Source organism: Macaca mulatta, chromosome 13 (genome assembly GCF_049350105.2).
Source record: "Macaca mulatta isolate MMU2019108-1 chromosome 13, T2T-MMU8v2.0, whole genome shotgun sequence".
Classification (NCBI taxonomy): Eukaryota; Metazoa; Chordata; class Mammalia; order Primates; family Cercopithecidae; genus Macaca; species Macaca mulatta.
The window spans coordinates 54,316,934-54,335,011 of NC_133418.1; the positions used below are offsets into that span (position 1 = coordinate 54,316,934).

General features: G+C 42.7%; 2 long non-coding RNA genes across 2 annotated transcripts in view; both read left to right on the forward strand.

Moving 5' to 3' along the window:
• The first annotated feature begins 5,116 nt into the window (after positions 1-5,116).
• Positions 5,117-18,078, forward strand: part of LOC144333753 (uncharacterized) — a 40,334-nt gene continuing 27,372 nt past the window's right edge. The window contains exon 1 of the long non-coding RNA XR_013402722.1: positions 5,117-5,261. This is a non-coding gene — a long non-coding RNA (uncharacterized LOC144333753). The remainder of the gene's footprint in view (positions 5,262-18,078) is intronic.
• On the forward strand, positions 7,804-12,349 carry LOC144333754 (uncharacterized). Its single transcript, XR_013402723.1, has 2 exons — positions 7,804-8,228; positions 10,599-12,349. It is a non-coding gene; the product is annotated as an uncharacterized LOC144333754 (long non-coding RNA).

Consider the following 18,078-nt stretch of genomic DNA (forward strand, 5'->3'; position numbering starts at 1 on the left):
AATTCCAGGTCTACTCCCTGCAGCTGGAAGTAGGCTTCCTTGTTCTCTCACTGGCACGTCTGAACTCTAAAAGGGCCTTTTTTCTAATGGCATCCCTTGCAGATGTTAGCAAGAATGAACCTTCGGCCAGGCACAGTGGCTCATGCCTGTAATCCCAGTACTCTGGAAGGCCGAGGCAGGAGGATCACTTGAGCCCAGTTCAAGACCATCCTAGGCAACATAGGGAGACCCCGTCTCTACAAACAGGCACACATACACACACACACACACACACACACACACACAAGCTGGGCATAGTCGTGGATGCCTGTAGTCCCAGCTACTCAAGAGGCTGAGGTGGGAGGATCGCTTGAGCCTGGGAGACAGAGGTTACAGTGAGCCAAGATCATGCCACTGCATTCCAGCCTGGGTGACAGGGCAAGACTGTCTCAAAAAAAAAAAAAAAGAATTTTCTGGCCACTTGATGAGTGGACGAAATCAGCAACCTGAGAGAGGATGGCACTCACAGAGTGTACAGCGTGAGGCTAGTGTTGGAGTGCCTGCAGGGTTTGTCAGCATGGGGAGAGGCTTCAGAGAGCACCTGCTCCATCGCTGGTGTTACAGGCCAGGAGCCTGAGGCCCTGGGAGACTGGACGACCTCCCAAAGCCACACAATGTGATCACAGTGTTCCCGCAGCTGGGGCTTTGGCCTTCTAACTCCCAGTCCCAGGTTTTCCCAGTACCTAAGAAAGGAATGCAAAGAGTTAAAAAATAAGGTACAAACTGGTAAAATTTGATGGGTGAGAAGGACAATATCCTTTGAGAGCTCACAAAGAACAGCAACAGAAAAGTTCCACAGAATAGCTAGAGTGGGTTACAGAGATCATTGCCAGAAGTATCTGTAGTGCCCACCAGAACCCAGTATGTCTTTCCTAGGGATGCTGTCATGAAGACCACTGGGACTGGGAGGCTTTTTTCTTTGAGACAGGGTCTCACTCTGTCACCCAGACTGGAATGCAGTGGTGATCATGGCTCACTGCAGCCTTGACTTCCCGGACTCCAGCAATCCTCCCACCTCAACCTCCTGAGTAGCTGGGACTACAAGTATGTGACACCACACTCGGACAATTTTTGAATTTTTGGTAGAGATGAGCTGTCCGTTGCCCAGGCTGGGCTCAAGCAATCCACCCGCCTCGGCCTCCCAAAGTGCTGGGATTACAGGCATGAGCCACCGTGTGCAGCCAGCTAGGGGCCTTAAACAACAGAAATTTATTTCCTCGAAGCTCTGGAAGCTAGAAGTTCAAAACTGAGATGTCAAAAAGGTTGGTTTCCTTTGAGGCCTCTCTGCCTGGCTTGTAGATGGCTGCCTTCCCCTATGTCTAGACATGGCCATCCCTCTATGTGCCTCTGAATCCTAATCTTCTCTTCTTACAAGGTCGCCAGCATATTGGATTAGGACCCATCCTAAAGACCTCGTTTTAACTTACCCCTTTAAAGTTTTCGTCTCCAAATACAGTCACATTCTAAGGTACTGGGGGTTAGGACTTCAACATATAAATCTGGGGAGGACACAATTCAGCCGATAGCACCCAATAACACTTCATTCTGAATCTACTAGTGGGGAGTTGTCCAGTTCTCCTCCTCCTCCAACAGGGGATTTGGGCTAGTCTAGTGGGACATTGGCCTAGAAGCTACAGTGGGGCTGGGGCCTCTCAGTCCAGCAACCAGAGCAGGATCACAGGGTTCCTTGAAGAGCCATGAGCCAGCCTTCCAGGAGCTTCTGCCCTGAGTCGTTCCACATGCCCTCGTCACATTCTTCTCACTAATCTCTGCAAATCTCCACATGCAAGTACAGAATAAACAGGAGTCTTTCTAAAAGAAATGCAGTTTGGCCTTTGGCCCATTCACATGGAACAGAACTCCTATGCTAAAGAGTAGAGGCAAATGTGATGGAGATGAAGGTTATGCTGTGGCCCTGGCCTGGTCTCAAATGAGCAGTGCCCTCAGGCCCTGAGTCTGGAGAGACTGCTGCCACCCACCCCAGCTGGCCTGGCCTACCCTGCAGGGGTGAGCTGGTGGGACAGCGCCCCCCTCTGGCTTCACATTTTCTTCAGATTCTTCACACATCTGCAGCAGCTTCCTGAAGACAGAAATCAGCTGGTGCCTACCTGTTTGGAAACCCACCAAAGCAAAGAGCAAAATAGCATCTAAATTGGTAGGAAACACTGTTTCAAGTCTGGAAAATACTCTTTTGATTATGTAAAAGAAAATGACCATAAAGATAGCACAGAAACTCTGTCACTGAGAGCAAAATGTATGTTGATTTTAAACAGTCCAGGACATGGGGAACTGTGTTATGAATCATGTTCCACATTTGGAGGAAGAGCCAATAAGAGTACAAAACCTGGCTGGGCATGGTAGCTTACACCTGTAGTGCCAACATTTTGGGAGGCCAAGACAGGAGGATCGCTTGAGGCCAGGAGTTTGAGACCAATCTGGACAGCATAGCAAGACCCCATCCCTACTTAAAAACCTAAAAAATCAAAAGCACAAAAACCATAACTGAGCATGGTGATACATGCCTGAAGCCCCAGCTACTCAGAAGGCTGAGGTAGGAGGATCTCTTGAGCCCAGACATGAGGCTGCAGTGAGCTATGATTGAGCCACTGCACTCTAGCCTGGGTGACAGAGCAATGCCCTATCTCTTTAAAACACACACACACACACACACACACACACACACACACACACACAACCATTGTGTGCCGCTGTAACAAGGGACTTATGAGAAGGGCAGGTTTGCCCAACTCCTAGGACAACAAACATCAAGGAAACATCAAAAATGCTTCTCTGACCTTGCCCGAGATGCGATCATTTACAGATGAGCCCTATCTACCTACAAATGTGAAGTTCTCTATGAATGAGATGAAACTTTGCTTACTTGCTGTATCTAGGGTCAAAGAGCCTTTGGTCCATGTTTGTCAGAAAGATTCAATGACATAGGACACAGGCAAAATGCCAAAAACTACCCATGCTTTTTGTATTTTCATACCCTTGGAGTCGTGGGTCTTTCCTTAACAAGGTTGGTGGACTAGTCCAGTCACAAAAGATAACCTGCCATTATTTAAGGTGCCTTCCCAGCTCAGAGTTTGATGGCTGCTTTACTTCCCATTGACTATTCAACAGTCCCGGGGCTTTTCTTGAGCCTGACACCCAGCACTGCCCTTATCAGAAGCATAGCATATTCAGGATAGCAAATGGCTCCCCACGGCTGGTACCTAAGGTGTGTTTTGCTTTGTATAACATAAAATTTTCCTCTCTCTGTCCAACTGCACATGAATTCTTTGTTTTCTGTTTTTGAGACAGTTTCCCATTTTGTCACCCAGGGGCTGGAGTGCAGTGGCGCAATCACGGCCCATTGCACGCCAGCTTCTGGGCTCAAGCAGTCTTCCCACTCAGCCTCTCAAGTAGCTGGGACCACAAGCGCATACCACCACACTTGGCTAATTTTTTTTATTTTTATTTTTGTAGAGATGGGGTCTCTACAACTGTGTTGCCCAGGCTGGTCTCCAACTCCTGGGCTCAAGCAGTCCTCCTGCCTCAGCCTCCCAAAGTGCTGGGGTTACAGGCATGCGCCACTGCACCCAGCCTGCACATAAATTCTAAATAGGGCCAGTAAGCCAGGCAGGTGCTATGTAGGACTTTTTAAATCTGAAAATCCAAAATCTGAAAACCCCTGCCTGAATGTACAGAGAGAAAATGTTGTGTTCTTTGTTGATGAAGAAAACCAAATCTTGTGAAATATTTAAAGAGGTTTATTCTGAGCCAACATGAGTACCCAGGCCCCAGGGAACGGTCTCAAGAGGTCTTGAGAAAGTGTGGCTGAGATGATTGGGTTACAGTTTGGTTTTATACATTTTAGAGAGATGGAAGTTACAGGCAAAGACATAAATCAATACATGTAAGGTATGTATTGGTTCGGCCCAGAAAAGCTGGGCATCTCAAAGCAGGGACTTACAGGTCATAGGTGGATCCAAAGATTTTCTGATTGGCAGTTAGTTGAAAGAGTTCAACTTTGTCTAAAGACTAAGACTTGCCAGTAGAAAGAAATGCTTGAGTTAAGCTAAGAGGGGTTGTCGCGACCAGGGCTTTTGTTACATATATGAAGCCTCATAGGTAGCAGTCTTTGGAGAGGATAGATGGTAAATGTCTCTTTTTGGACCTTAAAAGATGTTTATCCCTTCTAAATTCAGGAAAGCCCTGTCTGCATTGATGGAGATTCTCTACAGATGCAAATGTCCTCCCCTAAAAGACAGTTTTGTGGGACCATTTCAAAATATATCAAAGAAATACATTTTGGGGTAAAATATTTTATTTCCTTCAGGATCTGCTATCTGTCCTGTGATGCTAACTAGAGCCCGGTTGGCATTTGGTGTCTTATTCCCCGAGTCTGTTTTGTTAGTCTTATGATCTCTATTTTAATATTACTGCTGGTCAATTGTACCTAGACTCCAAAGGAAGGGGGTATAATGAGGTGGTCCGACCTTCCTTCTTGTATTAGTTCATTTTCACACTGCTATAAAGAACTACCTGAGACTGGGTAATTTATAAAGAAAAGTTTAATGGACTCACAGTTCCATGTGGCTGGGGAGGCCTCAGGAAACTTACAATCATAGTGGAAGACAAAAAGGAAGCAAGGCATGTCTTCCATGGCAGCAAGAGATAGAGTACAAGGGGGTAACTGCCACACACTTTTAAACCATCAGATCCCATGAGGACTCACTATCACAAGAACAGCATGGGGGAAAATGCCCCCATGACCCAATCACCTCCCACCAGGTCCTTCCCCTGACACGTGGGGATTAAAATTCCACGTGAGATTTGGGTGGGGACACAGAGCCAGACCATATCACTTCCCATCATAGCTGGGTGTGATGATTAATACTGAGTGTCAACTTGATTGAAGGATGTAAGCTATTGATCCTGGGTGTGTCTGTGAGGGTGTTGCCAAAGGAGATTAACATTTGAGTCAATGGCCTGGGGAAGGCAGACCCACCTTTAATCTGGTGGGTTCAATCTAATCAGCTGCCAACAAATATAAAGCAGGCAGAAAAATGTGAAAAGTGTGAGACTGGCCTAGCCTCCCAGCATGCATCTTTCTCCCATGCTGAATGCTTCCTGTCCTCAAACATTGGACTCCAACTTCTTCAGTTTTGAGACTTGGACTGGCTCTCCTTGCATCTCAAGGTTGCAGACAGCCTATTTTGGGACCTTGTGATCATGTAAGTTAATACTTAATAATATATTATATATATGTATATATAATCTCCTATTCTGTCCCTCTAGGGAACCCTGACTAATACACTGGGAATTCAGTTTTTCAGGTTTCACTGGGGTCCCTTTGGTCCAGAGGGGATCCATTCAGTTTCAGGTAGGTGACAAGCGGGTGCTTAGAATTTTATTTTTGGTTTACACCTCATTTGTAAGGACTTAGCAAACATGCAACTAAAAGTGAATGAGCAAATGATCCTGATGAGTTTGTTCCACACTAGTCCCCATCCTCCATGGAACTAGGAATGCCCATGGGCCCTTCATCCCCTTGAGACTGAGTTCCCAGAGGCTGCTCCACAGACTACCCAAGGAGTGCAGGAGGTATCTGCCCTGTTTTTTGCATGTAAGATTTATCTGCCAGAAGTCAATGATAATAGTTAATATCCATGTTGGTTTAATTAAAAGGATTGGTTTTTCTCCCATATAATTAAAATGAAACTTGAAGTTAGAATACAGAAGCACTCTAGTAATGTACATCCAATTAGATATCCAGGAGATTTCATAACAACAGAATGCTAATAGTTCTGTGGAAAGGGAACAGGGTAGATACTCATTTGCAGTAACATTCCAGCGTTTTTTGTTTTGTTTTGGTTTGGTTTTTGTTTTTCTCATTAAGGAAAGGCTGCCCACTGGCCAAATTCAGGAAGTTGTTATTCTAATCAAGATAAAGACCCAGACCTGACACACTGTAATAGCCTTAGGAATACCCAGGGCAGAATGAACCAACCCGACCTGCTAGGACAACAACTGCGGTAGAGACCCAGGTGTGGGAAAGATTTAAAAGTAACTGCCACAGCCTGGATGAGGACAGGAAGTCCCAATCCTGTACTGGAATGGGTGAGAGCATTCTACCAGGGCCACATTTCCTGCTGCACCCAGTATCAGCCTGATCCCCCAGGGCATGCAGATGAGGTCGGCAGCACAGCCTTGCCCTGCCCTTGTGGGGATGACAGCACAGGAGAGGAGATTAATGCCGGGGACTATCAGAAAGCAATCCGGACTGCGTGTGAGCAAGTGTTGGGTAGAAACTCTGACCACACACACCAGAAATGCAGAAAAGACAGTGACGAGTGGACGGGATTGCCCAGAGGAGGCTCACCAAGAGGGAAAAACTGAAACTGGGTGTTCAGGGGACAGATAAGGACTTCCTGCAGCAGAGAAGAGAATGGCAAAAGAAAAAAGGAAAAGAGAAAGATACTTCTTTATAAAGTGGAGTCACATCTAAAGAGTTGGTGGGAGTTTTCTGTGTCATAGGTTATTATAGAAACTTCATGGAGGCCTAGTATCTTCTCTCCCCCAACTTTCTCACTCAACTGTTGATGTGCATTTTGTCCAGTTATGAAACCAGAGGGCACCATTCTATAAATTAGAACTTTCAGGAGAGTAGAGGCAAACCTCTGAGGTCATTCAGAGTCGTTTAAACATTGTCATTAGCAAGTAACGGTGACTCACCACAACCTCTCATAGGCAGGTAGATTGGGTTTAAGAGGGTCGTGATTCATTCTTCCTCACCCCAGAAATCAGGCTCCCTAGCAGGGCAGGAAGCAGCTGCTGCCTTCTCCAGGGCAGTTGACCAGGGACTTCCAGTAGGTTTCATGAGCCTGCTCAGCAGCCCTCTCCTGAAGGCCACTAAGACTTACTGTAAAGGGTGCAGCTCAGAAGGGGAGATCCTCATCACCTCTGGGGAATTCAAGAATGAGGCATCAAACCAGAATTCATTATACCCTTTCCCACCTTCCATGAAACTTCTTTCCCTGAATGTTTCATAGGTTCAAAATGTAAGTCCCAGAAACTTAACCACATGGATGGGCCTTATAAATGACCTGTTTGTTTCAGACATTAAAGAAGGTCTAAATAAATGGAAAAATTCCCCGTTTATGGGTCAGTAGACTTAACACTGATAAGATAGTGAAACTCCCCAAACTGATCTACAGATTCAACAAAAACCCTATCAGAATCCCAACTGATTTCTTCATAGGAGTCAATAATGACTGTAAAATTCAAATGGAGTTTCAAGGGACCCAGACTAGCCAAAACAGTCCTGAAAAATAACAAAGTAGGAGGACTACACTTCCTGATTTCAAAACTTACTACAGGGGTTCCTGGTTACTATAAAGCAATCAAGACAGTATAATACTAGCACAAGAATGGACATGTCGATGAATGGAATAAGATTAACATCCCAGGAAGAAACCCATACATCTATGATCAACTAATTTTTTACAGGGGTACCCAGACTGCTATGTGGGGAAAGAAGAGTCTTTTCAACAAACAGCACTGAGTAGACACAGGCAAAAGAATGAAGTTGGATCTTTCCCTCCCACCATATGCAAAAATTAATTGGTCATTAGGAAATGTAAATCAAAACCACAATGACATACCACCTAATACCTATGAGGATGGCTATACTAACTTTTTTAAAAAAACAAGTTGAGTATTGACAAGGATGTGGAGAAATTAGAACTCTCATGCATCACTGGTGGGTATGTAAAATAATGCAGCCACTATGAAAAACAGTTTAGCAGTTCCTTTAAAAGGTTAAACATAGAATTACCACATGACCCATCAATTCCACTTCCGTGTGTGTGTGTGTGTATATATATATAAAATGTATATATGTGTGTGTATAAATATGTACAAAGTTTGTATATATATAAAATATGTATACACATACAAGAGGAATGAGAACATAAACCCACATAGAAACTTGTACGTGGATATTTACAGCAGCATTATTTATAATATCCAAAAGGTGGAAACAACTCAAATGTCCATCAGTGGATGAATATATCAGCAAATGGCACTATATACATACAATGGAATATTCAGCCATAGAAAAAGGAATGAAGTACTGATATGCTGTAACTTGGATGAATCTCTAAAACACTATGCTAGCTGAAAGAAACCAGGCACAAAAGGTAACATATTAGAATATTCCTTTTATATAAAATAGCCAGAATAGGCAAATTCATCAAGACAGAAAGCAGACTAGTGGTTAACGGGATTTGGGGAGGGGTCTAATAAAGAGTGATTATTTCATGGATATGGAAGAACTTCTGGGGTGGTGAAAAAGTTTTGAAGCTAGAGAGAGGTAGTGGTTCACAACATTATAAATGCACTAAATACCACAGAATTGTACATTTTAAACTGGTTAATAGTGTCTTACATAAATCATACCTCAATTTTAAAAGATTAACTCAAAAGGGAGGAGAGATCTAAAAGTAAGAGCTAAAGTCTAAAAGTAAGGGCCAGGGCCAGGAGTCTTGGCTCACGCCTGTAATACCAGTGTTTTGAGAGGCCCAGGCAGGAGGGTTGCTGGAGGCCTGGAGTTTGAAATGTTGCCTAGGCAACATAGTGAGACCCTGTCTCTACAAAAAATTTTTAAACTAGCCAGGCATGGTGGTACACACCTGTAATCCCAGCTACTGAGGAGGCTGAGGCAGGAGGATCACTTGAGTCCAGGAGTTTGAGGTTACAGTGAGCTATAATCATGCCACTGCAATCATGTTGCTCTGGGCAACAGAGCAAGACCCTGTCTGTATTAGAAGACTCTTATGACTCGATATAAAAAGTCTAATTATCCAATATTAAAATGGGCAAAAAAATCTGAATACACATTTCTCCAAAGAAGATATATAAATCGCCAATATGCACATCTAGAAATGCTCTAGATCATTAGTCATTAGGGAAATGCAAACAAAAACCATAACACCACTTCGCACCCACTAGGATGACTTAAAAAAAAAAAAAGCGTTGGCCAGGATGTGGAGAAATTGGAACCCTCATATGGTCAGGCAATTCCTCAAATGATTAAACAGAGTTACCATATGATTCAGCAATTCCACTACCAGGTATATACCAAAAGAATGAAAACACTCCTTCACAAAAACTTGCACATACCTATACAGCAACATTGTATAAGAGAAATGAAAATATATACCCACAAAGAAACTCGTACACAAATGTTTATAGCAGCATTATTCATTATAGCCAAAAGTTAGAAGCAACCCGAATGTCCAATTGATGAATAGATAAACAAAATGTAGCATATACATACAATGGAATGATAGTCATAAAAAGGTATGAAGTGATGATACTACAATACACATGAACCTTGAAAACATGCTAAGTGAAGGAAACCAGGCACAAAGGCCACCTATTATATAATTCCATTCATATGAAAGTCTGGAGTAGAGAAATTTAGAGGCCGAAAGTATATCAGTGCTTGTTGAAGACTGGGGTCAGGGGAGAGGATGGGGTGATAGAGTAGGGAGGGGGTTTCTTATGGAGGCAAAGGTTCTAAAACTGGCTGTGATGATGGTTGTACAACTCTGCACATACTAAAGCCTAGTGAATTGTATAGTTTAAGTGGACAAATTTTATGTTAATTATATCTCAGTCAAACTTTTTTTTTAAAAAAAATTAAGGCTCCAGGCTAGGCACAGTGGTTCACACCTGTAATCTGTAATTCCAACAATGGGAGGCCAAGGTGGGCAGATTGCTTGAGCCCAGGAGTTCAAGACCAACTGGGAAACACAGCGAAACTTCATCTCTACAAAAAATACAAAAATTATCTGGGCATAGTGGTACAACACACCTGTAGTCCCAGCTACTTGGGAGGCTGAGGTAGGAGGATTGCTTGAGCCTGGGAGGTTGAGGCTGCGGTGAGCTGTGATCACTCCACTGCACTCCAGCCTGGGCAATTAGAACAAGATACTGTCTCAAAAAATGATAAATTGGGGCTCCATTCCTCCCCTACACGTCTGTATACCCACACAAAGCCATGCTGTCTCCAGATCTACACCTGGAACTTTTTCAAAACTGGTTTAGTCCATTCCCTGACTTTGGGGAACTGATCTTGAGACTTCTGGGCCCTTCTGACAGTTTGAGGTAATTGGCCATTTATGCGCAAGGGCAAAGTAGTACTTTGATAATTACTAAAGCCACAGTCCTGAATCACAGGAGTTAGGAGTTTGGGAAAACATCAACCACCCAACAGCCAAGTTTCCATGAAAGGAGGCCTCAGCTTCTGATAATCTCCAGCCCAATCCTAGCACATTCCACTCGTCTCCTTTCCCATTTTAGCAAATTTCCCTCCCCGCCCCATCTCCCAGCCCAACAGATTCTTGACTCTGAGGAAAAGCAAGCAGATGCCCACTACCTCCTTTCCAACCAAGTTCAACTGCCTCCAGCCCCCTGCTCACATGTAAAGCCCAGCTGAACTCTGATCTGAGTTAAAAGCTTTGTGTGTGCTAACAAGCTGTGGGTTTTTGCCTTTTTTCCACCAGCTCAGATTACCTGGTTTCCAAGTGGGCCAACTCTGGGAGAAACTCTTCCAATCAGTGCCTTCAGTTGAGGTCTAAATGTCCATGCCTCTTACTCCAAAGGAATAAGAAACCAGAGGAAAAACACATTGCAACACAGTTATTAACATTAGTTCTTTATAACCAAGGACTCCAGCTTGGAGGTGGGGTGGGGAATGAAAGGTTTTCATATTTAATGAATAAATGCCTTGTAGTCGCCTTTGGTTTTTCTCTAAAGAATCCAAACATGTAGCAAATATTCTCTCAGTCCTTCATGTGGCACCCCCTCCTCTGGAAGAGAGGTGGAAAAGTAAAATCCATTTTACAGATACAGAAATGGAGGCAATAAGTCACCTGATAACTTTCTTGACTCCCAAACAAGTTCAAAGGCTACAACTTTCACCATCAAATTTACTTTCCACTTTGAATGTTCCTCTTAGACTCCCACTATCTGCTTTTCCAAGACAAATCCTACTATTCAAATATTTGGCCCCTCTTGGTCCATGATGTAGCCACCAAAACATAGCCCCTCCTGATCCTAACTTGGCTGGAACACACAAAATCAAGTCCCTGATCATATTGTATCATATTCTCTAGTTGTTTTCATGTGGAGTGCCCTAGCTGAGTGGTGCCCTGTCAAAGATTATATTTGTTTTATTTTTTTCTTTTCTGTAGAGGGAAAATGACCAGCTTCTTGAAGACATTGGGCCATGACATGAGATAAAATAGCCTAGATTGGTACAGCCATTATAAAAAAAAAAAAGTATGGAGTTTCCTTAAAACATTAAAAATAGAGCTACGATGTGATGTAGCAATCTCACTTCTGAGTATATATCCAAAGGAAATGAAATCAGTATCTTAAAGAGGTATTTGCTCCCCCATGTTCATTGCAGCATTATTCACGATGGGCAAGGCATGGAAACAGCCTAAGTGTGTCAACAGATGAATCGATAAAGAAAATGTGGGCCGGGCACGGTGGCTCATGCCTGTAATCCCAGCACTTTGGGAGGCCAAGGTAGGTGAATCGCTTGAGGTCAGACGCTTAAGACCAGCCTGGCCAACATGGCAAAACCCTGTCTCTACTAAAAATACAAAAATTAGCCAGGCATGTTGGTGTACACCTATAGTCCCAGCTACTCTGGGAGCTAAGACACGAGAATTGTTTGAACCCAGGAGGTAGAGCTTGCAGTGAGCCTAGATCCACCACTGCACTCCAGCCTGGGTGACAGAGGAAGACTCCAGCTTAAAATTAAATGTGATATACATGATGAAATATTAGCCATAAAAAAGAAGAAAAGCCAGGCGCAGTGATGAGCACCTATAATCCTAGCCACTTGGGAGTGAACCATGATCACACCACTGCACTCTAGCCTGGGTGACAGAGCAAGACCCTGTCTCAAAAAGAAATCCGATTATTTTCCACAAAATGGATGAACCTAGGGGCATTATGCCTAGTGAAATAAGTCCGAGAAAGATGAATATTCTGTCTTCCTTATATGTGGAATCCAAGAAAGTTAAATTCGTAGAAACAGAGTAGAAGGCTGATTACCAAGGGCTGGAGGCTGGGGGAATGAAGGAAGTGGTAAAAGGATACAAACTTTCAGTTTTAAGATTAGAAAGTTCTGGAGATCTAATGTACAGCATGGTGACTATAGCTAATAATACTATATTGTATACTTAAAATGTGCTAAGAGAGTACATATTAAATGTTCTCACCACCACCAAAAAAAAAAAAATGCTAACTATATGAGGTGATGAATGTGTTAACTAACTTGACTGTGGTAATCATTTCACGCTAGATACGTATATCAAAGCATCGCGTTGTGTACCTTAAATATATACAATTTTATTCATCAAATATAGCTCAATAAAGCTGAAAATTTTAAAATAGGCTGGTATGGTGGCTCACACCTGTAATCCCAGCACTTTGGGAAGCCAAGGCAGGAGGATCACTTGAGGTTAGGCGTTTGAGACCAGCCTGGGCCAACCTCATAGCATAGCAAGACCTCATGTCTGCAAAAAATTAAAAAATTAGCTCGGCATAGTGCTGTGTGCCTGTAGTCTCAGCTACTCAGGAGGCTGAGGTAAGAGGATCCCTTGAGCTTAGGGATTTGAGGATACAGTAAGCTATGACCATGCCATTGCACTCTAGCCTGGGCGACTAAGTAGGACAGTCTCAAAAAAAATTGATTGGGAGTTATACCTGATGTATATGATGAGTTGATGGGTGCTGACGAGTTGATGGGTGCAGCACACCAACATGGCACAAGTATACATATGTAACAAACCTGCAGGTTGTGCACATGTACCCTAGAACTTAAAGTATAATTTAAAAAAAAATGAAAATGGAGAAAGTACAAAACTGGGCTGCCCACAGTTCACATATATTATTTAGGAGATGTTCAGTCTGTGGAGTATCAGGCTGACTTAGGTAGATATTAAACACTTTAGGTAGATATTAAACACTCATGTAAATGTGGGCTCAGGAGTGCGATATAGAATGGAAATGTGGGTTCAAGAGCCAACCCAGTAGTTGAAGCCATGGGTATGGATGATATGGATGGAGAGAGAGTAGTATCTGGAGGAGTCTAAAGATGGAGAGAGGGTTAATTTCTTAAGATAGAAGAGACATGAACTATTGGTTATTCTTACCACTTTGCAACCTCTCTTGCCATCTCCTCCTTCCAAGAAGAATTAGCAAGGGCCAGGGCTGCAAAGAGCACAGCATCAGTAAATGACTTTGGTGGCAATGTAGGCTGCAGGTGTGTCTGTAAACAATACAGTTCAGGATTTGTCACAGATGGTGCCAGCCAATGAGAACATGCCTAGGGAGTCAAAGCTGGGTATCTTAGTCCATTTTCTGTTGCTTATAATACCTGAAACTGGGTAATTTACAAAGCAAAGAAATGTATTTCTTGCAGTTGTGGAGTCTAAGAAGTCCAAGGTTGAGGAGCTGCATCTGGTGAGAGCCGTCTGGGGTCTCTGCAGAGTCCTGAAACGCAGGGTATCACATGGTGAGGGTGCTGATCATGCTAACAAGCTCAGGTCTCTCTTCCTCTTCTTTTAAAGCCATCAGTTCCGCCAGGCACGGTGGCTCATGCCTGTAATCCCAGCACTTGGGAGGCCAAGGCAGGAGGATCACCTGAGGTCAGGAGTTGAAGACCAACCTGGCCAACATGACAAAACCCCATTTCTACTAAAAATACAGAAAGTAGCTGGGCCAGGTGGTGGGCTGCCTGTAATCCCAGCTACTCATGAGACTGAGGCAGGAGAATCATCATTTGAACCTGGGAGGCAGAGGTTGCAGTGAGCCGAGATCGCACCATTGCACTCCAGCCTGAGCAACAAGAGCGAAACTCTGTCTCAAAAAAAATTAAAAAGCCACCAGTTCCACTTCCATGATAATTCATTAATCCATTAGCCCATTAACCCATGAATCCATTGATTCAAGAATGTATTCATAAGGGCAGCATCTTCATAATCCAATCATTTCTTAAAGGCCCCACCTCTCAATTGGGGAATAAATTCCAACAAGAGTTTTGGAGAAAACATTCAACCCATAGCACGGGATTTGCTGTTTTTTCAGTAGTTAATAAATATATGTCAGTTATTTTCTAATAAAAATTGGATAATATACATATTTACTATATATATATATATATATATATATATATATAATTTTTTTTTTTGAGATGGAGTCTTGCTGTGTCACCCAGGCTGGAGTGCAGTGGTGCAATCTCAGCCTCCCGGGTTCAAGCAATTCTCCTGCCTCAGCCTCCCGAGTAGCTGGGATTATAGGCATGCACCACCACACCCAGATAATTTTTGTGTTTTTAGTAGAGACAGGGTTTCACCATATTGGTCAAGCTGGTCTCGAACTCCTGACCTCAAGTGATCCTCCTGCCTTGGCGTCCCAAAGTGCTGGGATTACAGGCATGAGCCACCATGCCGGCCCCCAAAATATTTTTATATATAGCTTAATTCACGTGAGTACGTGGTAAATTTGGCATAAACACTGAAAATTATGCACCCCCATTTGATGAACACTCCAATTTACACTTAAGTAAAGCACCTAATTTAAGAAATTTATGTTTGGATTTGATTTTTTTGTTTCAAGAGTAAATGTTATGGTGTGATTTTATTGTAAATTGTTCAATATGTGGTACACTAAAAAGTATTTTCTATTAAAGATACTCAGTTAAATAAATAATGAAATAGCCTAAATTGTATATGAAAAATAAGATTGAGACATGATTAAAGAAGAATGCCTGTTAAACTAAACAGAACTAAGACCTAAATCAATGAGAATGGAAAGAAATAATATAGAGTGTTGGGATGATTGGTTAGTTGTAAAATAAATCAATTTAGGTCCTTACCTTGTACTGTATATCAGATATAACATGTATCAAAATCAATTCCAGAATTAAGCTAAATGGAAAAAATCAAATCACACCTGATATAATGATTAATATGTACCAACTTGACTGAACCATAGGATGCCAGATATTTGGCCAAACATTACTCTGAGTGTTTCTGTGAGGGTGTTTCTGGATGTGATTAACATTTAAATCAACAGACTGAGTAAAGCAGATCCCCCACTCTTCCATAATGTGAGTGGGCCTCACCCAGTCAGTAGAAGGCCTGAATAGACTAAAAGTCTGACCCTCTCCCAAGCAAGAGGGGCTTCTCCTACCTGACAGATCTTCAAAGAGGACCATCAGCTCTTCCTGGTTCTACAGCAGCCTACTGGCCTTCAGACTTGAACTGGGACATTGGCTTGGCAGATTTTGAACTTGCCAACCTCCATAATCATATGAGCCAATTCCTTATAATCTTTCCATATATACACATCTTGTTGGCTCTGTTTCTCTGGTAAAGCCTGACTAATACACGTAGGGGAAAAGTTAGAGAATTATAAACCTTTGGCTTAGAAATGATTTTCTAGCCTTAAAAATGATGGTAAAAACAGATGCAAAAATCCTCAACAAAATACTAGCTAACCAAATCCAACAACATATCAAAAAGATAATCCACCACGATCAAGTGGGTTTCCCAGGAAAGCAGGGATGGTTCAACATATGCAAGTCAAGAAATGTGATATACCACATGAACAGAATGTAAAACAAAAATCACATCTCAATACATGCAGAAAAAGCACTTAACAAAATCCAGCATCTCTTTATGATTAAAACCATCAGCAAAATTGGGATAGAAGGAACATAAGGTAATAAAAGCCATCTATGACAAAGCCACAGCCAACATTATACTGTGGAAAAAGTTGAAAGCATTTGCCCTGACAACTGGAACAAGACAAGGATGCCCACTCTTACTACTCCTATTCAACATACTACTGGAAGTCCTAGCCAGAGCACTCAGACAAAGAAATAAAGGGCATCCAAATTTGTAAGGAGGAAGTCAAAGTGTCGCTATTCACTGAGGGAAATATTTGGCCATAAAGAGGAATGAAGTACTGATACATGCTACAACATCAATGAACCTATAAAATACTATGCTAAGCAAAGTCAGACACAAAAGGCCAGATATTCTATGAGTCCACTTATATGGAATTTAAATCCAGAATAGGCAAATTCATGGCGACAGGAAATAGATTCATGGTTGCTAGGAGATTAGGGGAGTGAAGAATGAGAAGTGACTGCTTAATAAGCATGAAGTTTCCTTTTGGGGCAATGGGAATGTTTGGGAACTAGGTATTGGTGATGGTTGCACAACACTGAACGTGCTAATTGCCTCTGAGTTGTCTGATGTAAAATGGTTAAAATGGTAAATTTTATATATATCTTACCACAACAAAAGTAAATACTTCCCCAAGGAATCTTTGTTGAAAAATTGAAAAAGTTCCAAATTTAAACAAGAGAAAGTAAAAGCATATTAGTGGCAGAGTACTAAGATCCTTAGTGGTCGCAGCCTGACAGTCTGTTGCTTTTCGTCTCACTGAAACCAAGGGCTTAGCAGCCAGGCCCACAGTCAGACACCCAAAGGCCCTTGCAGCTGCCTTTATGGGGCCACTCCTCCTTGGAACGACCTCTGTGGATCCATTAGAACCAATGGGATGGGCAGTGGTCTCTCAGGGCTTCAGGAGTGTTTCTAATGCAGCCCCCAGAAGGCTCTCTTCATCTCCCTAGCTTCTGGAAGAGTTTTGGAAAACTAATTTTTTTTTTTTTTTTTTTTTTTTTTTAAAGTCAGAGTCTCGCTCTGTCATCCAGGCTGGAGTGCAGTGACGTGATCTCGGCTCACTGCAACCTCGCCTGCCAGGTTCAAGCAATTCTCATGCCTCAGCCTGCCGAATAGCTGAAACCACAGGCACCTGCCACCACACCTGGCTAATTTTTGTATCTTTAGTAGAGATGGGGTTTCATCATGTTGGCCAGGCTGGTTTTGAACTCCTGACATCAGATGATCCGCCCACTTCAGCCTCCTAAAGTGCTGGGATTACAGGCATAAGCCACTGCATCCAGCCTCGAAAAGTAATTTAAACATAGATTTTTATCTTATCACTCTTGGGCTTAAATTCAAAGATGGTACTACTACCTGTATAATCTTGCTAAAAGGAATGACGAGCAGAGAGACAAAGCAACAGCTATGTCCCCCATGTGGACCTTTGCCTTGAGTTAATTAGGAAACTGGGGACATCAGAGCTTCAGGAAAGGCTTTTAGGGACCATCCAACCATCCTCACTCTACAGATGAAGGCCTGTGGGTCCCGTAAGGTTCAGTGACTTACTGCCTCTCACTCAGATGGATAGAAAGCCAAGCCTCCTGTGGCACACATTCATGTAGGGACACGGCACACGCACTCCTAACAGCCACGTAAAATCACATTACATCTTACCAGGAAAAATTGTAAAGGACATTCAAACGGCCAAAAAAGATGACTGGGTTATAACTGCCTTTCTTTGTCTTTAAGCTGTTTTACAGCTATGCAAGTTGCAGAAAGCTAGAAATAACTGCAAATTCCCTATATCCATAGAAACGCAAAAAGATTGTATCCAGTGATGTATAATTGATTGTTGCCCTCTGGGGAGTCCAGTTTTGCAACAACTGTACTTGTTAATTCATTTCAGCATTCCTTATTATCTATATATCTGTAGCTCTTTAAATTCTTCCTTTTGAACCAGTTGTATCTTACTGGTTTCCTCATTAATCATTTAAGTAAAATCTTTGATGTGTTGATTTTATATTGGTATGAGAATCATAATACCACCTTTGAAAAATTATCCATTAATCTGCAGGAGGGAATGGCAGACATTTAGAAGTGTGTTTACAGAGTATTTTGCTTGAATGACAGTGAGACTGGTGAAGAAAGAATGTCAGGTGAAGAAAACAAGATGCAGTATTGACAAATACGGTGTGTGGCTGGGTATGGTGGCTCATGCCTGTAATCTCAGCACTTTGGGAGGCCGAGGCAAGCAGATCACCTGAGGTCAGGAGTTCGAGACCAGCCTGGC